The sequence below is a fragment of the Pinus tabuliformis genome, chromosome 3_2 (assembly GCF_031772625.1).
Source record: "Pinus tabuliformis cultivar Carrire ecotype Pingquan chromosome 3_2, CPIR1, whole genome shotgun sequence".
Taxonomy (NCBI): Eukaryota; Viridiplantae; Streptophyta; class Pinopsida; order Pinales; family Pinaceae; genus Pinus; species Pinus tabuliformis.
The window spans coordinates 56,556,729-56,581,967 of NC_142302.1; the positions used below are offsets into that span (position 1 = coordinate 56,556,729).

At 34.5% G+C, this 25,239-nt stretch overlaps 1 pseudogene; it reads left to right on the forward strand.

The window, feature by feature from the left end:
• The first annotated feature begins 8,494 nt into the window (after positions 1 to 8,494).
• On the forward strand, positions 8,495 to 10,095 carry LOC149179782 (phospholipase A1-Igamma3, chloroplastic pseudogene; annotated as a pseudogene).
• The last annotated feature ends 15,144 nt before the right edge of the window (positions 10,096 to 25,239 follow it).

Below are 25,239 nucleotides of genomic sequence, written 5' to 3' on the forward strand. Positions count from 1 at the left end.
GGTGCGTATATGATTGCTGGAGCTTTCAGTTGAAGCTGGTGCGTATTGATTGGTTTTCCTGCTAACAATAAAACATATACACAACCATTTAATCGCTGCGTATGAAAGATTAAGGTGCGTGCTGGAGAGTGCGAGCACTGTTTTTTCTTTTGTGTTGTTTTTTTATTAAATGGTGGCGTTGCGCTGGTGATTGTGCGTGTTGGTAATGAGGGTTGACAATTTACGAAAGATATAACCGTGGTGACATGCATATCCATAGTTTATATTTTTTCGGTTTGAACTTCGAACATACTATATACTCCAAGTTGGAATAATAATTGGAATATACTATGAATTTAAATGAGGTGGAGTAGATATTTGGTGAAGCGGATCAGTCCTCCATTGGTGATTCGAGCTATTTTTTTTTATGGTGTGCGGTAATATATATATGTGTTACAAATTGCAGAATTGGTACATTGTAATTCACACAGCAAAAAAAAAAATTTAAACACAAAGGCTATGAGGCATAGGCTGTTTTTTTGTTAATTGCTGGTATTTAAACATTGGTTTTTTGGAGATTATTGTGTTTTTTGCTGATACAAGATGGCGAAAACTCAAAGTGCCCATTTTGAAATTGAGAAGTTTAATGGCAAGAATAATTTCGAGATTTGGAAGGTGAAAATGTACGATTTTCTTGTCCAACATGGTGTGGCAAAGGCGTTGTTGGGCAAATCCAAACAGGCTTACAACATCACAGATAATGAGTGGGCTGAGATGGATGAAAGAGTGATAAGTGCTATTCGACTGTGTCTAGCTGATGATGTCCTGTTTAATATCGTGTCGGAAACAACAGCTGCTGTTTTGTGGATGAAACTGGAGAAACTGTACATGACCAAATCCTTAACCAATAGGATTCTCCTGAAGTGACAGTTGTACAGTTTGCGAATGAAGGAAGGTACATTGATTGCTGATCATTTAAATGTTTTTAATACTCGTGCAATTACAAAGTATAGAGGTAAATATTCAATCCGAGGATAAAGCTATTACTTTATTGTGCTTGTTGCCCGAATCATGGGATCATTTTGTTACTTCTATAAGTCTTAGTTCATCAGAAACTATTGAGTTTGATGATGTAGTTGCATCCTTATTATCGGAAGAAACAAGGAGAAGGTTGCATTTCGAAACCTCTACATCAGAAGCTATGATGGTTAGAGGTCGTTCGAAAGAAAGACACTCCAGGAGGCCGAGCGATTCACATTCAAAGTCGAAAGGGAAGAAGAGTAAGCTAAAGTGTTGGTTTTGTGGCAAATCAGGGCATTTAAAGAAGGACTGTTGGAAGCGACAGCAGCAAACTTCTAAAGCAGATTCTTCGACAAAAAAGAAGGAGGCAAATACGACAGATACAGGTTCGACATCTTGTTCAGGTATGAGTGATGAAGTATTATCAGTTAATGTGTCAAATCATGGTCAACATTGGTTGTTAGATTTCGGTGCATCAAACCACATGTGTATCCATAAAGAATGGTTTAAGGAATATAAATCAATTAATGATGGAGTTGTGTACATGGGTAATGATGTAACATGTAATATTGTGGGGATTGGGAGCATACAACTACAAATGTTTGATGGGACAACTAGAATATTAATTGATGTGAGGCATGTACTAGATTTAAGGAAAAATTTGATTTCATTAGGAGCACTCGATTCAAATGGATATAAAACTGTAATTCAAGGTGGAGTAATGAAAATTTACAAAGGTATTTTACTAGTTATGAAAGCTAAGAAGGTAGGAAATCTATTTCAGTTAGAAGGAAGTACAGGGTCAGATTATGTGTATACGGTGTCTGAACATGACAGTAGTTCCATTCACTTATGGCATCAAAGAATGGGGCATATGAGTGAAAGAGGGTTAAAATTTTTGGCTGATCACAAGTTACTTCCAAATCTAAAATATGGAAATTTAGATTTCTGTAAGCATTGTCTGTTTGGAAAACAAAGTAAACAAAAGTTTAAAACAGGTAAACATACTAGTAAAGGCATACTTGATTATATCCATTCCGATGTTTGGGGACCAGCCCCTACAACTTCATATGGTGGTTCATCTTATTTTGTATCATTCATTGATGACTTTTCTAGGAAAGTGTGGGTCTACATGTTGAAAAGGAAGTCTGATGTTTTTTCAGTTTTCAAGCAGTTTAGAGCATTGGTAGAAAACAACACTGGTAGAACAATAAAATGTTTAAGAATTGACAATGGTGGTGAGTTTAATTCCAAGGAGTTTGACAGCTATTGCAAGGATGTAGGGATCGAGAGACATAAGACCATGGTTTATACTCCTCAGCAGAATGGAGTTGTTGAACGCATGAACAAGACTCTTCTAGAGAGAGCAAGGAGTATGCTGAGTAACACCGGGTTGCAAAAGGAGTTGTGGACGGAAGCAGTGGCCACAGCTTGTTATGTGATAAACCGATCTCCATCAACGGCGATAGGCTGCAAGATTCCGCAAGAGGTATGGAAAGGACACCCTTGTGACTATTCTAAACTCAGAGTGTTTGGTTGTGATGCATATGCTCTAGTGCCTAAACATCAACGAACTAAATTAGATCTAAAGTCTAAAAGGTATATCTTTGTTGGGTATGGTGTTGGAACAAAGGGATATAGATTGTGGGATCCTACTACCTGCAAAATCATCATCAACAGAGATGTAAAGTTTAATGAATCCTCTCTTGTACAGTTAGATGTAGATAGTAGATTGAAACAGGATGATGTATCTGACTTTCAGCACATTTAGTTTGATAGCATTTCTAATGATAGTCATGATGACGATAGTTCAGATACTAGTCATGAACAGGTTTCAGAATCAGAACATGAACAGGGTCTAGGTTTAGATCATGAACAAGTCTCAGATACTGATAGGCAAGAAGTTCCTACAGATGGTAGTCAGCCAATCGAGGAAGCGCCAGAAACATCATTAAGGAGGTCGACAAGAATCAAACGGCCACCGAGAAGGTATGATGATTATGTTACTTCAGTTGCATTTACTGCTAATGACGATGAACCTCTGTGCTATCAGGAAGCAATAGAAGGTTTGAAAAGTGATAAGTGGAAAGCAGCCATGAAGGACGAAATGATGGCCTTGAGTAAGAACGGCACATGGGATTTGGTTGAGCTTCCGAAAGATAGGAAAACTGTGGGGTGTAAATGGGTTTTCAAGCTGAAACAGGGTGTGAATGATACGGAAGACAGGTACAAAGCGCGGCTGGTTGTAAAAGGGTTTTCTCAGAAAGCCGGTATTGACTTTCATGGTATTTTTTCGCCAGTGGTTAAAATTGTTTCAATTAGAATTGTGTTAGCATTAGTGGCTTTGCTTGATTTAGAGTTGTAGCAATTAGATGTTAAGACTGCATTTCTACATGGTGACTTAGATGAGGAAATTTATATGGAACAACCGGAAGGGTTTGTTCAGCATCGCAATGAGAAATTTGTCTGCAGGCTCAAGAAGTCATTATATGGCCTAAAGCAGTTGCCTCGGTAGTGGTATAAGAAGTTTGATTCTTTCATGTTGAGTCAGAAATATGTTAGAAGTGAATATGATCATTGTGTTTATTTTAAACAGTTAAATAATGGCATATTCATTATCTTGGTATTGTATGTTGACGATATGCTTTTAGCAAGCAAAAGCATAGAAGAAATGAATAGGTTGAAGGCTCAGATGGCAAGGACATTTGATATGAAAGATCTAGGGGCAGCAAGACAGATTTTGGGCATGGAGATTTTCAGAGACAGGAGCAATGGTAAGCTATGGCTATCACAACAAAAGTATATTGATAAAATACTTTTGAGGTTTGGAATGAATAACGTGAAGCCTGTGTCAGTCCCTCTCGCTTCCCATTTCAAGCTTTCTTCGAGTTTATGTCCTAATTCAGATGAAGAAAAGGATTATATGTCTCGAATTCCATATGCTAATGTAGTAGGGTGTTTAATGTATGCGATGGTGTGTACGCGACCAGATATTTCACATGCAGTTGGGGTTGTCAGCAGGTACATGGCAAATCCAGGTAAAGAACACTGGTCAGCAGTGAAATGGGTGCTTCGGTACTTGAGAGGCACAAGTAGTTATTGTATCACTTACAATAAGAGTAGTGAATTTGTTTGCGGATATGTTGATTCCGATTTTGCAGGTGATTTGGATAAGAGAAGGTCAACTTCAGGGTATGTCTTTACTCTTGCAGGTGGAGCTATAAGTTGGATGTCAGAGCTACAGAACATTGTTGCTTTATCCACTACTGAAGCAGAATACATTGCTGCTTCTCATGCTTGCAAAGAAGCGGTTTGGTTGAAAGGTTTGTTTGGTGAATTTGGTAGGTTGCAGGACAACATCAAGTTATTTTGTGACAGTCAAAGTGCAATACATTTGGCTAAGAATCCGGCCTATCATAGTAAATCAAAGCATATACTGATCAAGTACCATTTTGTAAGACAGGTTATCACTGAAAGGGGAGTCTCTCTTGAAAAGGTGCATACAAAGGAGAATTGTGCAGACATGTTCACGAAACCAGTTTTGTTAGAGAAGCTACGCTGGTGTTTGGCTTCTCTTGGCTTGCAGAAAAGATAAAATAATAAACAAACAGGGCATCAGGCTAATTGTTGTCAAGGTGGAGATTGTTGCGATTTTCTGTTTCATAAATTAGGCAAAAATCTCTAATGTGTGACAACAATAGGAATTTGTTGCTAGATTAGCTCCAGGTTGTTGGGAGGGAGTTAATGCATCCTAAATTTGATGTGAGAGGATTTATGAGGCAGTTAGATTCTCCTCACTATATAACAGGTATCCATACGGATTGTTTTGGGAGTGTGAGAGTTTGTGAGGAATTGATTAATACTTTGTAATATCCTGTTTGATTAATAAGATTGCCAATGCCTATGTTTGGTGGACATAGCCCAGATTCGTTGGGTGAACCACGTTAAACCTCTGTGTCTTATGTGCTTGATTTATTTGCTGAGTATTTGTTTAAATTTGCTGTGCATCTGATCTCCAACAAAAAAAAAGGTGCAAAACGTGTGCAAAGACCCAGTAATTATGGTTCCTTTACGCTGTGAAGATTTCACAACAAAACAAGTCAATGCTTTATGTCGGGAAACCGCGTTCGTAGGTTTATGAGATTGGTAGGTCTCACTATGGTTCTTGATTCAAGGTGAGTCCACGAATAGTGATTCTGACCATATGAACCATTTGACAACTACCCTTTAACATATCTTCATCGTACATGTCTCTAAAAAAAATAAAATAGTTTTATAAATTATGTAAATTTGTATAATTTAACAAATAGAAAAATGAGATTTATAATAAAAATTACTTGGAAGTGAAAGTTTTTTTTGTCCAAATCAAAGAGATTTAGAACACTCAGTGAAGGAGCGCGACTTAAGGTGCTCTGTAAGCAAAGGTTACTGGTTCTAGTCTCGTTGATACCAAAAATCCAGCATGGTTTCCGTTGGTGCGGCTCAGGCTGGGTGTGACTTTGACGGCTTAGATGCCCCTAAGTCATGGCCTCTCAACCACAACCATAGGGTAAGTGTGATTTTCAGGATTCACCCACTTATCAACCAAAAAAAGAAAGCTTTTTTTGTCTAAAATATTGAGTTCCAATGATTTCAATTTAGCTCCAGCTTGTTCTGACTAAATTTGGGCCTAAGTAATATTATATCTCTGTTTAAACCCAAAAAAAATTATAATTTTGTAATTTTATTTAACTGTACAAATATCATTTTGAATAAAATTGACTTGGAAATGGGAACCCCTGTTTCAATGATTTTAACTTCAAACAAAAAAAATTGCTTCAAATTAATAATATATATATATATATATATATATAAGAAAAAGAGCCATAATTTATAGAACCAAATAAATACATATAATTTTAATATTTGCATGTTTTTTAATATAAAAAAATAATGTGGATGTAATATGCCTATGAGACAATTAATTAGACTGAGATTTAATAATAACTAAAAATATTTAAATAAAAACAATAAAAACTAAATATATTTAAATAAAAACAAATGCACATTTCTAGAACCTATGCATATTCTTTAAAGTTAATAACGTAAATGCAATACTATTGTAATGAATTTAGAAACCAACTTCATGAACATACCAAAAACTTGATAAATAATAACTATGTCTAATTAATTGTGTAATGTTTTCGAGTATGAAATGTCTATCATGTAGACTATATTATTGATACATGACATTTTTACTACATTTTAACATAACTTTATGTTTATGAATGCGCTGACATAGTGTAGGTTGGAAAGTAATAATTAATTGTGTAATGTTTCCGAGTATGAAATGTCTATCATGGAGACTATACTATCGATACATGAAATTTTTACTACATATTAACATAACTTTATGTTTATGAATGTGCTGACCTAGTGTGGGTTGGAAAGTAAAAAATGATATGCATTATGGAAACTCATTAACAATAAGAGCATATATTACTTAAAATTAAAGAATTATAAAATAATCTAGTCTACAAAGCTTTATGAATGCAAAGCTCAAGTGGGGTGTCATGTACTATTATTGTAACTTTTCATTCCTACTATAATAACCCATGTGATGGGTTATCATGCTGTCTCATGAGGAGGATAATGAATAGTCCGGGCATAGAGACTTATGCTATGGTGAGTGCCATCATTAAAACACTAAGATTAGGTAATTATGGGCTATATTTGTGATGAGCTATTTTGGAGTCCATTTAAACAATGGGACTAATGACATCATTTAGGTATCATGAAAAGGATAACAAGGGACGGTAAATGATGGAAAATTGAATAGATCATATAAACACTATGGAAAAATATTTGGATTATGAATGATAACATATTTAATTAAAATTAATTAATGTTATTATCTTTTTTATTTAATATGTATTAATAATATTATAGTTAGCATAATTATTTCACATTATAAAAATATAGTCTAAATTAATACAATTTGAGTGGGTCTAATGGTTGAAAACATGTGTTTCTTTCTAAGAAGTCATAGGTTCAAAAACAAAAGAGATAAATCCCTTGTCCCATAAACAAAAAAGTTAAATAATAATAATAACAACATAATGTATTTTACATTATATATAATTAATGCAAATTAATAATAATAATAATAAATAAATTTCTTATATAAAAAAGAGAAAAATACTATAAAATAATTTATTTAAATACTAACATATAAATATTTTATTCACAAATTAAAAAATATGTTCATTAATTTATTTCACTCAAAAATATTTCTAAATTTTCAATTAATCTATTAATATTAATAAAAAATATCTCTGTCTATATATAATTAATTTTATTAAATTTTTTAAATATACCTATTATAATTTTATTACGATTATAAGAATATGATTTCATAGCATCTCTATACTTTAAAAGAAAATATTAATTATTTTAAATACAATTGTTAAATATTTTTTTTCAAATTATAAAAATATTATTCATATATATAATAATAAACTATACATATTCTTTTAAATATAATCCTTTCATAATTTTATTAAAAATATAAAAATACTATTTCATAAAATCTTTGAAGGAAAAATATTAATTTTATAATAAATATAATAATTTTTTTCGTTAATTTTTTTTAAAAAATATATGAAAAATATAAAAGTACTATTTCATAAAATCTTTGAAAAAAAAATATTAATTTTATAATAAATATAATAATTTTTTAGTTAATTTTTTTTGAAAAAAATATCTAAAGTGATTATAAAAGTTTATTAACAAAGTCTGACCCTAAAAAGTTACTATAAAAACTTTACCAATTAAACATCAACTGAGCTGTCCGTTAGAGCTAAGTGTTTGACTTGGAAATATATATGTGTTGAAATACATCTTTTTTGAATAAAAAATATTATAAATAATTTACTTGAACTTTAAGATATAAAATTATTTATAGATTCGTAAATAAATAAATAAGAGATCAATACAAAATACTACTTCCTCAATTCGATATATAATATTATAATAATAATAATAAGATATTTCATTATTTTTAAATTTTCTCATGTTGGAGGTTACATGCAGGGCGTAAAAGCAAAACCAGGCCCTTATAGTAAGGATGGTTTCTTTTTGCTGTGTGCAAAAACCCAGTAACGATGGTTTCCTTACGCTCATGTGGAGTTTAATATTCCAATATAATTTGACAAGATTTCATAACGGAACAGTCAACATTTTATCCCGGGAAATCGCGTGCATGGGTGATTTCATAACGTAACAAGTCAAAGTTTTATCCCGGGAAATCGCGTGCATGGGTTTATGACATTGGTAGGTTTGACTGTGGTTCTTGGTTCAGGAGAGTCCACGAATAGTAATTCTGAATGTCTCCGCGAAGACGAATTCTCGCAGTGATCATTGACTCAAACTTATGTATTTCAAGATCAATAGGTCCCTATATATATATACCAACTAACGATCACTTCATCCTTGTCTTTGGTTTCTATATCTACAATCTTTCGGAAAGAAAAACCATTAAAAACAACAGCCTCCTATACAATTTGTTTCCAAAAACTGCATCTGAATTCTACTTGTAAACTCCCTCTTACGATGGTTCGATTTGCATTTCCTCTTTATACAAATCATTTGTGGGCTTCAAACATCAAGTATCCATTCAGCCCCTCTTCCCCGGCAATAAGTAATGGAGATGGCGATCAGCCCGCACAGGCAGGGCGACCGCAAGTTGCTTATTTGTGGCGAGATATCCAGGGTGTCAACTCTTGGAAAGGATTGCTTGATCCCATGAATCCAATTCTGAAAACTGAAATTCTCAGATACGGAGAATTTGCTCAGCTTTGCTACGACGCGTTTGATGACAGAGACTATTCTGAATATTATGGAACTTGTAAGCACAGTAAACACTCTTTTTTCCAGAAAATGGGTTTCCCTCATTCCGGTTATCAAGTAACCAAATATATATACGCAAATGTTGGTGCCTTACGATCCTCTTTTGGCGAAAAGTCCATGGACGAAGGTGTTTGGATAGGATTTATTGCGGTTTGCACGGATCCAAATGAGATAGAGAGACTGGGCAGACGAGACGTAGTGATTGCGTGGCGAGGAACGCGAACAGCGCAGGAATGGATGCAAAATTTCAAAGACATATTAGTTCCGCTTCCCCCTACAGTAGCTCATGTGAATGTTGAAAAAATTGCAGATCCAACTGTCCGAATAGAAAAGGGATTTCTGTCTTGTTATACTTCCGCGGATGAGGGTTCTAAAAAATGCAGTAGAAGCGCCAGGGATATTGTGGCGGGCGAGATCACACGGCTGCTACAACAATACAAGGACGAGAGGCTGAGCGTAACATTGACAGGACACAGCTTAGGAGCTGCGCTTGCAACGTTAAGTGCATATGACGTTAAAGAAATAGTTAAGATGCAGGGCATACGTGCTCCTGTCACCGTGTTTGCCTTCGCCTCTCCCCGTGTAGGAAACTTCACATTCGCCCAACGTATGGAGGAGATTGGCGTGAATGTCCTGAGATTGGTCAACAAGCACGATGTCGTCCCAAATGTGCCTGGGATGGGTGAGCAAAGTAGTCAGTTGGCTTCCCTGGACATATTTTCATGTGGGCATCCAGCTTTCGCTGCAGAATGAAAACTCTCCCTTCCTGAAGGCCACTCATAATCTATCCGACTTCCATAGTTTAGAGCTCTATCTTCATTTACTGGATGGCTATGTTGGGGAGAACAAACCCTTCAAATCTTCAGGTAGAGATGCAGCTCTTGTCAACAAGAGGTGTGATTTATTGATTGATAGCCTTCATATACCGGCCCACTGGTGGTGTGAAGAAAATAAAGGTCTAGTAAAAATTGCAAATGGCAAATGGGAATGGGCTGCTAGGTCTCCTCGATCTCCCGACGGAGACTATGATCCGCACCAGATCTGATTTAAAATTCAGTTGGACGACAAGCTCTTTGAAATGGCTATCAGAATTCACACTACCATTTGATTGCACCGAAATGCACATGCCTTTACCACATTTATTCAATGAGACATCACTCAATAGATTAGAGCAACATACTTTCCCTCGAAAAGTAGGAGGGGGAGAATCACAGAGCTAAAGGCTGATGCCAATTCACTATTGACTCATCTGGGAATGAATCAATTTGATATCACGTGCTTCCTGTTTATGTAATATTGCAATATTGGTGGTTGATATGTTTTTTTTCAAATTTGTAATAAGAAAAAGTAAATTATCAATATAAGAATTAATTCTTACTAGTTTTATAGTATAATTGGGCATTTTTCAATTCTCTAGCTCGCTCGGGTGATTATAAAATAATTAAAAAAGAAAATCACTTTCTTTTATAGTATCTAACATATACTCTCACATTTAATCTAATTCTCAAAACTTTTATCACATTACAATTTTTTTTTATTTTTAAATCAATAAAAATAGGGGTATTTGTGAATCCCATATAGTTCAAAAGCATCACAATCATCATGGAAAAAAATGTAATAAAAAACCTATCAAAAATAATTACAATTCTCTTGAACATGATAATTTTTCAATAAAAACTCAAAAAATACTATTAAAATATTCCATAAATATGAAATTCCTATTATCCACTTAATTATGCCGATATGCATACCTCTATTGAAAATGGGCATATTAATCTTTTTCTTAATTACAGAGTCCAATCATATAATTAGAAATGATTTGACAAGAGTCCAATCATATAATATATCCATATAATTTGACAAGATTTCACAACGAAACAAGTCAAACTTTTATGCAGGGAAATCGCGTGCATAGGTTTATGAGACTGGTAGGCCTGGTTGTCGTTCTTGATTCAAGATAAGTCCACGAATAGTAATTCAGACCATGTCCGTGAATACGAACTCTCACCGTAATAATTGACTCAAACTTCAGTATTTCAGGATTACTAAGTTCCTATATATATCGACTAACTGTCACTTCATCCTTCTGTCTCAATTCTATATCTACAATCTTTCAGAGAGAAAAACCATTAAAAACAACACCCTCGTAGACAATTTGTTTCCAAACACTGCAAGCATCATCTTAATTCTGATTGTAAATTCCAACAAAGGAGTGTTCGATTTGCAATTCCTCTTTATACAAAGCATATGTGGACTTCACACATCAAGTATCCATGCAGTCCCTCTTCCTCAACAATAAGTAACGCAGATGGCCATCTGCCAATATAAAAATTAAAATGTTAACTAAATTAATTTTTTATTATTAATTATAGAAAAAACTAATATATGTGTCTCAAAAAAATATATAAAGAGATTGTTAATGATGAGATTTATTATTATTTTATTATGGAAATGTTTGATATGTAAATAGGTTTTGTTACATTATTTTTTTTTCTATAAATTTGTAAATTTATAATTGAACTCGTGACTTCACATCAAGGAGTTCCTTAATAGAGTACCGATCACAATCTATCCAAAACTCTGTGGAAGTGAATGACATGATCTTGATGCATGAAATCTTGACAAAAAGGCTCTAGATGCCAAGTAAGTGAAAGACATTAGTGCAAGAAAGTGAAAGACATTAGTGCAAGGGTTTCTTGGATATCGGAAAGACACTCAATCAATAGAAAATATCTAGATATCTAAGAATCTAACTTCTAGGAATTCTAAACAATTATAAAAGGCCATGAAGGAAATGACCTAGATCCTTATATGACTTGGCATGCTATGGTGTTCAATTAGTAGCACTACAACACAGAGTGGGGTTTTAAGACAATTTTTGCCTAAATTGTCTCAACTTGAGACAAATCAAAATTTGTGTGTTGTCTTAAATATTGTCTTTGAGGGAGTGTCTCAAATTATTGTCTTAAAATCTTGCCTATATAAAGATAATATATAACACAAGCATTATTGTCTCTTAGGAGACAATTTCATTTTTGTCTCTCCACTTAAATCCTAGCTATTGTCTCTTTAAAGATGGTAAAAAATTATATTTAAAGACAATAGAATATCACTTTTCAGTTTTAGAGTGAATATAAAACAATAAATTCAAAAATATCACCATTAAAATAAATCAATATAAAAGGTATTTAATTAAAAATAAACTACAATGTCATTGATTAATTCATAAATCAATATAAAAAGTATTTAATTAAAAATAAACTATAATATCATTCATTAATTCACATTAGAGCATAATGCAATTGAACCACCAACCTCTTGCTTATAAAGAAAGTACTCTTCCATATATAAAGAGTAATAGTCTTACTTAAAATTAATCCAAAAAATTTTATCTACTCCCACCAATAATTACATTCTATATCAACTAGTTACACTATTAATTTATAATATTCATTAGTTATTACTATTTTCCTATGTGGAAGGACACTGAATACTTCGTCAACATTGAGCTGTTCATGCAAAAGGCATTTAGAGAATCTAAAGTTTATTGTTCTCTTACAAAGAATGAAAAAGGTTTTTGTGAAAACACATAAAGACTAATTTCACTTTAAAAACACGTGAATACACGAGTGATTTAGAGAGCAGACATTTTGAGAGTGGATATCATTTTGTTCGCAATATGTTGAGAGAATGATTTTATTTCATAGGGAATCCAAAGATGTTTATATTCCCTTCTATATAGCCCCTTATTTTTCTTCTAGCTAAAACATCCATTAGGGTATTTTTTTTTAGCAATGCTAACTCCTAGAAAATGTTTCTTGCTTCATAGGGAATCCAAAGATGTTTATATTCCCTTTTATATAGCCCCATATTTTTCTTCTAACTAAAATATCCATTAGGATATTTTTTTTAAGCACTGCTAACTCCTATCCACGTAGTAAGTACAATGGTTCGGTTTCTATTTGCTATTACTGAAATAAAACATGTTTTCCCTACACAATGATTCACTTTGCACACCACCTATATGTTTATGGTCATGCCCGAACTTAAATTTACACTAACAATTAATTTCACTAAAATTTAAACATATGAAATTGAAAAGTTGCACAATAATTTAAAACCATGTGCAATTTCATTAAAAAAAAGGAAAATGAATTGTACACATCTAAAATACGAAATTGAAAAAATGCATTTCACTAAAATTTAAACATATGAAATTGAAAAGTTGCACAATAATTTAAAACTATGTGCAATTTCATTAAAAAAAAAATGAATTGTACACATTTAAAATACGAAATTGAAAAAATGCATTTCATGTTGTTATATTGCATTTCAAAAACCATTTAATTTGATATTATTCAGCGTCTCAAAGAATTGCACAAAAGAGTAGTGAATGTAGGAAATTTTTTAAAATAACACTCAACCTCAACCTAAATACATAAGCATCACTTGGTTGTTTCAAACAATGGAAAGCTAAAACAATTACACTTAGTTCTTAAATTTGGAAGTAAAAAAATGAATAGTATTTAGAAAGCGACATTATTTTATTTTTATATAAAACAAAATTAAAACAACCCAAGGAAAAATGAAAAATAAAAAAAATAAAAATAAATAACATTTAAATAAAATTTAAAACTTGTGTGGTTGTTATTTTAATTCAACAATGCAACAATTATATTACGAGAAAAGCAAATAAATTTAGCAAGCTTTATTTCTATGGTGATGAAAAATAAAACCTAATATTTCGAGAAAACATAGATTTTATAGTTATTAAATATTAAAAAAAAAATTAACCAAACAAAATAAATCAAAATGTAAAAGAAAAAATTAAAATATTAATTAAAAAAAAAAAAAAACTAACTAACTCATTTTAAATGTTAGGATAACCTCATTAAAGAAATAACCTTCCCTACCTTCGTTTCTATTCCTTCTTACCTTCCTTAGTAACATCTTTCTTCATCTTTTATAGACCCAAGAAATAGCGCTTGCTACTATGTTCCAGTTTATCTAGTCAACCAAGAGAGCATAAGTACTTAAAGCTTTAATGTAAACAAAGTAAATCAAAATGTAAAAAAAAAAAACACTTATAAAGCATAGGTAATCACCTAACAAACGGTAATAGCCTTTACAATTATAAATGACATACAACCCAATGTGTAACTTCTAACTATGAAAAGGTTGAGAGAGACGCAGCAACACAGTTCAGTCCCGAAGAATTAATTCAATTCAATCAATACAGGACTAAAAGAATCTCCCACTTACGCATAGAGTTATTAAAACTCAATCAACAGAGCATAGAGTAGGACAAAGGAGCAAGCTCATAATAGGTCTTAGATGTAGCTCATACTAAAGAGGTAGAGGCTTATTCTTCATCATAGGCAGAGGAAGTTCTAGCAGACAAGAATCTAGAAGAAATTCGGGAACAATTTGCGAAACAATATGACCCCAAAAATATGCAAACTCCTAAAACCATAGAGAAGACCTCGTTTACTGTTGAGGCTTCAAAGGAAACTATGGACACTATTGATTTGGACATCATCCCAGTATTTCTAACCTCTGAGGTCGTTTTAAAAATATAGGATATTCCTCCTCTTGATGTATTATACATTTTGGAGCATAAGGTAGTGGTCAACAAACAGAGGAAAAGGAGAAGAACTTAATAAAGCCATACTTTGGTTCTTGGAAATGCCTCCTTTCAAGTACTCTGGAAAGACGCCCAAGTCACCCCTATTGAATACCTAGGAAGAATATCACAATAAGCAAGAGCTTATGCTAGTGCAACAATTGATAAGGCATCATAAGTGCAACAATTCCTCAGGGAGAAGGATGAAAAAATAAGGCGGCTTGAAAAAAGTTGGGAAAGTGAAAAGCAGGGAGTCACTCAACAATGGCAAGCTCAACCTGCACAATTGCAATCCAGTTTTGATAACTTGAAGATTCAATATGAATTTGACATGAAGAGTCGGGATTCCCAAATAGAAGAGTTGCAGCACGTAATTGAGCAACTAAAGGCTAATCCAAAAGTAGAAGAGTTCAAGAAAGAAGCAGTACAGCTAAACAACCTACTTGCTCAACAACAGGTTTTATTTTGTCAAAAGTTGGCCATTATCCAAGACCTATGCGAATCGAGTGATTCACTTGTAGATCAAGTGTTCGATTTGAGGACATATTATAGAGAAGTGGACGAAAATATTTCCAACTTCATCGATTGGTAGGACAGTTCTGAGTGTCGTTTGACCAATCTCCCAAAATAGAAGAATCTCAGAAAAAATTGTCTTTCAAGAATGGGAGATTAAGCTTAAACATGTAGAGATGGTGATCTCTAGTGCTAGGGACATATCAAATAACATCACTGAATCAATCAGTAATAGCCTATTGCAAGCTAATATCATTTTGGACTACCTTGAAGATACCTTGTCTGATGTAAAATTTCTAACAAAGTATTCGCAAGAATCATCAAAGAAAAAGGTTGAGGGAATAAAGGTTGAGGGAATAAAGGCCCCATCAAAGATTGACATGGAAGGCCATTAACATTTCCTAGTCAAACCTCACAGTAAGTGGTTGATGCTGAGGTGTCTTGCAAATACCACCAGCCATCTTCTTCCAACACTCAACAATGCATTATTCACTGCTCGGATGCGCATTGATCCTCATCATCCACCTCAATTGAAGCTGATGACAGACATATGCGAGGTTCGACAACAAATGGAAAAGTAGTCCTCCTCCCAGTCATGATCAAAGTTGTTACAACAAAAAAATATTATGATATTGTATTTTATTTTAAGTGTGGTTTGTTTAAATCACCAATCATTTTGTGGAACTTTTCTATATTTTAGTTTTGATTTCAAGGTATAAATCCCCTTCAATGAGATAAAGAAGGGGTTCTAAATTTTTGCAAGAAAGATTTTAGTTTTCACTACTATAGTTAACAAGAAGTCCTAATAGAAAGAAGAACCACTCTCATTTTACTTATGAGAAGAGTTAATGTGTATTGAGTACTATTATCTATATACTGACTCTATGTTTGCAAGTTGAATTTTTATTTCTTTTCAAGTTTGTCAAATATGTTATTGGATACGATTAAACAATTATCACTATTGATGTGTTTTAATCAAAACATTCTAATTGTATAAGCAAAAAATGATATCTTATATGTGCAGTGAATTATATAAACTAATTTAATTAACTATTTAATTAAATTAGTTATTATTACTCGTTTTATATTCATGAATTGCTTGATGATCTACATTGTCATATTATGAGTGAAATCTTTAAGTCACATATATAGAAGATATATTGTCGCGGGATCGATATAGTAAGGTCTTTAATTATATTCATTTCGGTTTTACATACATCCATCAACCTTCACACATATATCTCTTTTATCTGATTTCATATATCTTTTTAAGGCAAATTGGTCCCACCAATCTAGTCAGAGCCACCATCTCAAACGGAAAAGGAGTTTCTCTATGTTCCCGACCGGGTGGATTTCCCCAATGTTGAGACTGAGATTTTTGAGCCTTCAATAGTACCCCTGATTGAAGCTGCCTCTGATGGTTATGTAATGGACTGGGGAACTATTTTGTCCAATAACTTAAGTATCTAAATTCTAGAATATAGGAAAAAGAATAATTTTTTGTTGAAAATATTGTTCCCCCATTATACATGAGTGCCTACATTATGGACTGTATTCGTTTCACTTCATATTTCCCATCCATGCGACATAAATGGACTAGTCAATACCCTTTACCTATTCACATTTACCATAATATCCTTTGCGAGTAAAAATACCAAACCCATTTTTACAAGATTAGCCATGTTGTCGTGCTTCCCATCGACCAGTTTGTTTTCAATGAGAAGTGCCCTAGAATCTCCGCTGAAGGAAACAATGACCTACTATCAGTTGGAAGATGGTTTGAGGAGTAATCATTTACCTATATTCTAGTTTTTGGCAGCCTTGCATACCCTCAAGTGGTTCCCTGTATGCCCCCTATAAGCTCCTAGCTTGGGAAATAACTTATCAAACTATGGGTAATGACCTATCTAAGGTCATGAGAGAAAGAAAAAAGACAACGTGGCCTAGTTTCCCCTTTCATTGTGGAGTCTACTCCTTAGAGAATTTCAAACATGCTACTAAGGAAATGGACAAAATCCAACTGATAAACTTTCCAAGCATTCAAAATAGGTAGTATGATCCCAATGATACTACCAAAAATATTACAACACAGGAAAAGATCAGGCAGTTTACAAACGAGCCTGATAGATTTGAAAAAGAAGAAGCAGCATGGCTCAGTCCTAAGGAATTAGTGCAGTTTCATCAATACATTGTTAGAAGGATTTCCCACTTTCCCACTGAATTATTGAAACTAAATCAATAGAGCATTAAATAAGAGATAGAAATGAGCATAGCTCAGATTCAAGATGTAGCTCATGCAACTCAAACATTGGTAGCTTCCCAATCAAAGACACAGAAGGTTACGATAGAATAAAATATGGATGTTATTTGGGATTAGTTTCTTAAAGGGATTGGCCCTAAAAAACTACAAACTCTCTCCCAGACAGAGATTGCTCCGACTAGTGTAATTACTGGGAATACCTCATTTACTGTTGAGGCTTCTAAAGAAATTATGGACATTGATGATGTGGAAATGATCCCAATTTTTACGACCTCTAAGGTCATTCTCAAGATTGAGGAGATTCCTCCTCTGGATGTATTTTACACTCCCAAACACAGAGCAGTGGTCAGTAGACAAAGAAAGAGGAAAAGGACTAAACAAAGGCATGCTTTGGTCCTTGGAAATACCTCCTTTCAAATTCTGTGGAAAGATGCCCAAGCCACCCCTAGTGAAGATCTTGGGAGACTATCATAAAATGTAGGAGAATATGCTAGTACAAAAATTGACAAAGCCACATAAGTGTAACAACTCCTAATGGAGAAAGATGATAGAATAAGGCATCTTGAACAAAATTTAGAAAATGAAAAGTAAGGAATCATTCACCAATGGCAAGCTCCACTTGCACAATTGAAAACTAGTTTCGATGGCCTTAAGATTCAATATGAATTTGACATAAATAGTCGGGATTCCCATATGCATGAGCTAGAGCACAGGATTGATCAACTGAAGGTTAATCTTGAGATGGCAGAATTAATGAAAGAAGTAGGGGGGATTAATAACCTATTCGCTCAACAACAGGTTCTATTTTTCCAAAAGTTTGCCATTATCGAAGACATGTGCCTATCCGCTGATGCACTTGTGAATCAACTATCTGAACTGAGGACATATATCAAGGAAGTTGAAGGGAAAGTATCTGATTTCATTGACTGGAAAAATAACTCTGAGGGGCGATCATCCAATCTCATGAAAATAGAAGAATCTCAGAAAGACATTGTCTTTCAAGAATGGGAGAGAAGGCTAAAAAATGTAGAGATGGAAATCTATAGTGCCAGGGACATATCTAGAAACATCATTGAATCAATCAATGATAGCCTATTGCAGGCAAATTTAATCTTGGATTTCCCAAAAGATACTTTGCCTGATGTTAAATTATGGACAGAATCTTGGCAAGAATCATCAAGGAAGAACGCTGAGCGAATAAAATATCTATCAAAGATTGACTTGGAATGTCATTGACATTTCCTAGTCAAACCATGTGGGCAATGGTTGATGCTGAAGTGTCTTGAAAATACAACCAGTCACTTTTTTCCATCAGTCAGTGATTCGTTATTCACTGCACGGATGTGCATTAGCCCTCAATGTCCACCTGAATTGAAGTCAATGACATATATATGCGAACTTCAACAATGAATGGCAGATAATTCTTGCTCCAAGTCTTGATCAAGTTGTTGTAACAACACTCTAGTATTAGCCTGGATTTTTATTTTAAGTGCAGTTTGTTTGAACCACCCTAGCATGTTATGGACTTTTCTATATTTGAGTTTTGATTTCAAACTATAAATCCGATTCATTGTTATGCAGAAAGGAGGTTCTGATTTTGTGTGAGAAACCTTTTTGTGTGCACTACTGTAGCTGTAAAGAAGTCTTAATAGAAAGAAGAACCACTGCGATTCTACGTATGAGAAGAGTGAATGTGTATTGCGTGCTATTATCTGTATGATGATGCGATGTTTATGAGTTGAAGAAATGCTTTATTTCAAATTTTCCATATATGTTATTGGATGTGATTGGACCATTATCACAATTGATGTGTGTTAATCGAATTATCTTTTAAGTATATAGACTAACAATGGTATCATATATGTGTACTGATTTATATCAACTAATGTAATTAACTATTTAGTTAAAGCAGTTATCATTATTCATTTAATATTCATGAATGGTTTGATGATCTAGATTATAATTCTATAAGTCACATATATTAATGATACATTTTCCTTGGATAGATATTACAAGGCTTTGTTTATATTTATTCTTTTAGTTTGATATACAGTCATTAGCTTCACATTCATATATCCTTCACTCATCCAAGACCCTTGTAGTCTCTAATACCATTGTGTAATATTGTGGAACACATGAAGAAGGTTAAGGACAACATTTCTTGCTATGAGGTTAGTAAATTGAAACAACAACATAGACTATTATTTAAAGAGTTTAATGCAGTTCCTGCATCTCCTTTTCATTTCTTAATTCCTTAAAAGGATACAATTTTAAGAAATTGACATTAACATTTTGAATATTTTATCATTTCATTTGGTTCCCATCTCTGCTATATATAATTAATTTAAATTTAAATTTGAAGTGAAAAGTAACATAAGAAGAAACTGGATGCAAAAAAGAGCGAATATTTGGGAAACAATGTAGCTTAAATTAGAATTAGAACTAGAATTAGAATCATACAAATCTACATATATTTTTGTTGTTACTGATAATTAACATTCAACAAGGATGTTCATGATAATTAACTTCTTTTTATAAATTTATCGGATTGTAAATCGAACGCGATATTATTTTGAATGAATTGCATACCCATATTTGGTTTGTGCATTGGAGGTCTAAACAAATCGAAGGTCTTGTGATATCGCACACTGGAGATCTAAACAAATCGGAGATCAAGGGTAAAACTATATTGACAATCGGAGGTTTGGAGGGGTGGTACGTTACCAAAACATCGATATGCAATTGATCTAATATGATTTCATTATATAAGATGTGTGTTATATATTTTTTTGTGAAATTTGATTGAAAGGTTTTCAAAGTATCAGTTAAATACTGCAACAATGCGTTATTACTCAAAGGGTGCATTTAACGTTGGTTCAATATAAAAGGGTTAATGTTGGATAGCAATATAAGTCCTCGACTTGGGGGCTATTTGTTTCATTTATTCTAATTAATGAATAATAAAAAGAAACTTTAAAAATAAGATTAATTCAAACTGAAAAATAAAACAAGAGAACATAAGGAAAAAAGGAATAACAAATGATCCAAAAGTTAGTTGCAAATACATAGCGGTCCCCATTATTATTATGATAATAATACAGTCAAAATGGGGGTGTTCTATTTTTAACCACAATAGCTTGGAAAGCTTGTTCATAGTAGCTTTTGAGTCCTTTTGTTGTTTGGAAAAATGGCTTCCAACTTCTGTGGTAAGTTACTTCTTGGAGATATTTCCCCGTAAGTGACAACATATTTCCTTTTTGTTTCTTCTTGTCAAGCATTTTGAAAGTATTTTATTTGAAGTAGAGTTGTAAAACCATGCTCACATCAATCAACGAAATGTGAACTTGTAAAGTTTTTTCATTTTTTTTTGTTCCAAACACAAATGCACATTATATTTTTTTTAGATAGGGGAAAATTTTTGGAATTTTAATTGAGTTTCACAACAACTATTGTGAAATTGAATCAAAAGTATTCTTACTCAAATAAAATCAGAAGGGGCTAGATGGAGCGATCATACTATACGTCGCTATAAAGACTTTGATGCTAGCATATATTCCTCTTGTTTCCTACATTTGATGGAAGCATTTCCTTGCATTCAGGAGTAGCGGGCGAAGGAAAATGGTGGAGAGATGCAAAGATCAGCCAAGGTATGAACTCTAGAGATGGTAGTGAATGTTAAGCCTTGTCGTTTTGTGTTACCAATGTCCACTATCACCTTTGGTAATGTCATGCATTGTGATTTATGTATTTTCAAACCCCATACCATTTGAAGGGGAAGTTTCCTACGAGAACCTTGTGTTATTGGGGGAATTGCAACATAAGATGGGTTCAAGGAATCCCATGGCGGGGCTTTGTATTGGAAGAAGTCAACAACAACAAATAATGGTAATTGATGGGGTTTTGATCCAGGTGCATAAAAAATGGAGACTATTTTTCCAAGTGCTCCATTTACAAGACCTGCTTCAACCCACAAGTTACATGTGAGGAAAACCTGCTATTCATTGAAAATAAGAACTTTTGCATCCAATTGTTCATCATATTCGTGTGTACCAGTAGGATGATGGTTCCTTTTATCTGCGTAGCATCATGAATTTTTTGAGCATTAGCTTGTTATGCAATGTGACCGCTAGGTTGGTTGGATATAGGTGGATTGCATTGTCGAATTTCTGTTGCTCATCATTTGAAAAAAAGGAATTTGTCCTTGACATGAGAAGGCTCCTGTCTTCGATTGTTGGTGTTGCATTTCTGAGATTCATGAGCAATTGGTGGAATGTAATTTGAAGAGTGTCAGTTCCCTGTTGATGAAAGATGGTAGATAGTGTGACAACCATGTCAAAGGTGCGGCAAATGGCATTGTCACACGATGTACCGAAATACATCGGGATGTCCTCAATAGGAGGTAGTTGGCCAAGATCACTAACAAGTATGATAGATCGATTGTCAAAAGGTACATTCTGATAGGAAGTAAATACCTCCCTTAAACGATCGTCTATGCGTGAAATAGTCTTAGGCCCAATAAATCTCATTTCATCAATTAAAATGTATTTGATGTGAAAAAGTTTTCCTTGGAGATTCAGAAGTGGTTGGCCCTCAAGACGATGCATTGAGACTAAAGAAATCAGAAGGGAAGAATGGATTGTAAGTTAAACCTTGCAACACGTGTTGGAGCGAGTAGGAGAGATGGACTTGAATTGGGAGAAGATTCAACAAGAAATATATCTTTTAGGAAATCAATTAAATGAGACTTCCCCATCCCAGGAGTACCTTGGATTAGCATTCTAAGTGGAGGAATGGAGGAAGTGGTCCTAAGTTGGGTAAGGACAATGGTGAAAGAAACTTGCTTGGTGGGTGATAGTGAGCTGAGTGAGCGGGGAACTAGAGTGGGGCTAGAATGGATTTGGGTGGATGATCGAGTTAAGTCTATAAAACGTATGGTTGTCTCTTACAAAGGGGGAGAGATGGTAGTATGGGCCCAATTGTGGTTAGACTCAAAAGTCACAATGTCCAAGCATGTCAAGGTCATCAATTTGCATGTTGTTTCCAGGGTGTAGCTGAGAAATTTACATGTTTTCATGGGGGTTGGGCACATCATTAGTGGAGGTTTCACCATAACAAGGGGAAGGGGGGGTTTTAGGGGCTCAATGAACATGCCATGGAACATAGCATATATTTTTTTCCCAATGCGAAATGATTACTACATTAGTGTAGCTAATGTCTGATGGAATTGTGTGGAAAGGGAACTATAGAAGTAGTTCACTCCAGTGAAACGAAACATAGGATGCATCAACAGGAGAAGGGATCGAGGAATAGCAAGGGAGGACATGAACAATCTTGAAAGGATTTATTTGTTTCCATTAGTTGTGTTTTTGCTGAGCAGAGAAGGATCAAGAACGTGTAGCCTCAAAAAGAGTTAGTGTTTCAAGGGAAGGAGGTCTATTCATGTATGCTACAATGAAGGGTGGTGTTGGGAAGGGGGAACCTAGTCCATGAGAAACACATCGAAAAAAGTTCGAGTAACATTGAGGGAAACAAATGAGTGGCTAGAAAGTGAAAGGGATAGTTTTTGTAGCATGTTGCATGTTTCTTGTGCGCCAATGTCCCTATCGACAACTATTTCTATTAACAATTTTCAGACAACACTAACAATAGGTGCTTCGGGTTGAATAGCCTATAAGACATGTGACAACATTTGCCAATAAATTTTTGATCTTGTCTCTAGTTTCACTGCATATTTCGTGATGTAGCAGAGAACAACATGCCGAGACAAAATGGGTTGGCAATCGATGTTTTCTCTCCATATGGATAGCATGCCAGAGTTGTGTATATTTAACTTGTCATCATTACAAGCGGGGACATATTTATTTCGTCCACTATCATCAATCATCAAAGAGGAGGTGGAATTCAAATCCCATGGTACTCCATAGAGGCAAACAAAAGTAGGACCTTTTTTGCGATGACATGAAGAGGGGTGGAATTTTGTATGTCGTTGAACGCAATTAAGAAGATCCTCATAGTATTTAAGGCAAGAGGATGTAAATATCAATAGCGATGGGAGGATCCATGGGTCATGCTTCGTAGAGATGTGTACATAAGGTGCACGTTGTTCAGTAGGCCGAGGATTCTAAGTAGAAATGTGTTCATCGAAATACGAATTTGCTCTATCCACTGTGCCTTGGTCATCCCAATTGAGGTTGTCCATATGAGGTGCATTTTCCAGCCAAACGAAACCATGTATGTGTGCGGAGCCCCTATGTTGCCACCCATACTTGCAAAGATGAGAAAGGAAATTTTGTGAGGCGAGTGTACATGTATGCAAAAAAACAAAAAAGTAGAAGGATGGTCAAGAAAAAACCTGCACCAAAAGTCCTTTGCATGGAAACCTTTTTGCAATACCTCTTCGAGGAAGGTTGTGAATTTAAAATGAATGTACTACGTTGCAAGATGTGGATTGTTGATTATATTGTTGAATTTCCATCAAGACAACTCTCATGAATCAAGGTGGGTTAGGGTGGAGGGCACCAGACATGAACATGTGCATGTCAGGCCATTTCGTGTTAGTTGCACTAAGGGTGAAGAAGAAAGTAGGGCTACCCATTTATGGATCATATTAGTGAGTTCACCTCTACGTTTGTTCCAGAACGTGCATGTCCCTCTAAGGCTTGACTCGAGGCACATAATCTGGTCAGGAACCATGGAATCAGGCATGTCATCGAGGCATGCACAAAGGTCTGCAATGGTCATTGGAAAGCCCTCTTCAAGGTTTCTTTTCACGAAAAAAGTAGTAGTTGCTTGACTATGATGTCACAACATAAGATTGTACAAGTAATACCAAAACCTTGGATGCTGGGGAAAGGTTATCATAGTATCATATAAGGTGAATATCATATTCTTGCATTTCAACTTTTATAAGATGCAGTTGACCAATCATGGAAACCCTTATGGGGAAGAGTGTGGGGAACGCCATAGAAAAAATGCCTTCTATGGTATATTCATTGATAACGAAGCAGGAAATAAAGGGCCATGAAAGTGAAGTAGTGGAATTAGGATGGGGAAAGTGCAGATAGTTGGATATTTCTTCAAGCTCAGTATGGGAATTTGGGAGTGCTGATACAAAAGAGGATGGTTGGAGGATTATTGGGGTGGGTTGTGAAGGAATGTTATCATCGAAAGTAAGGAAGGAAAGTCATGGTTCAGGAGAGGAGGGGGTGATGCAACAGATGAGAGAAGACATATTGGTAGGATGAGTCGGCAAGGAAGATATTACATCTTGGTCTAGATGGACATCCTTGTAGTAGGGATCATGGGTTAGTTTGTACTATAAAGCTGCAAGAACATGTGTCCTACTAACAATGTAATCATATTTTTTGCAGTCAGAGCCATGTCTAATAACAATGACGATGTCCAAATCAGAAACCAAGCGTGGAAAAATGTTGGTTACCATACTGATGTCTTGGGGGAAACAAATAGTATGACCAATGTATTTGAAATGCCCACCTTGTGCATGGGTGACTTGCAATATTGGATTGACACGTGATATGATCATTTCCTCTATTTGTGTTAGATAAGCAAGGACAAACGTTTGGTTTGCAAGGTCCATGTTGTTTGCAAGCAAAAAGCGGTGGGTGGATTTTGTAGTTGCAGATCATCAACAATAGAGGTTACCATGTAAGAATTTTGTTTTCAAATTTGGGTATGATTCTTTGCACATGGAGCAAACATGAAAGGGAGAGAGGTCATCTATGTTTTCAAGAAATCAGTGGTGTGCATGGTTAAGGGCAGGTTTGAGAAAAATATGGGGATGGGAGGGTGAAGGAGGATGAGTCGATGGTGGGGTGTGCGATGTATATGGGGAAGAAGTGCCAGTGAATGGAGAAAGTTGAAGGGTAGGTATAGTTGGAGTAGATAATGTTGAAGGACATGGGTTTCCAAGTGAAGCTTTGAGATGTTGAGGAATTGA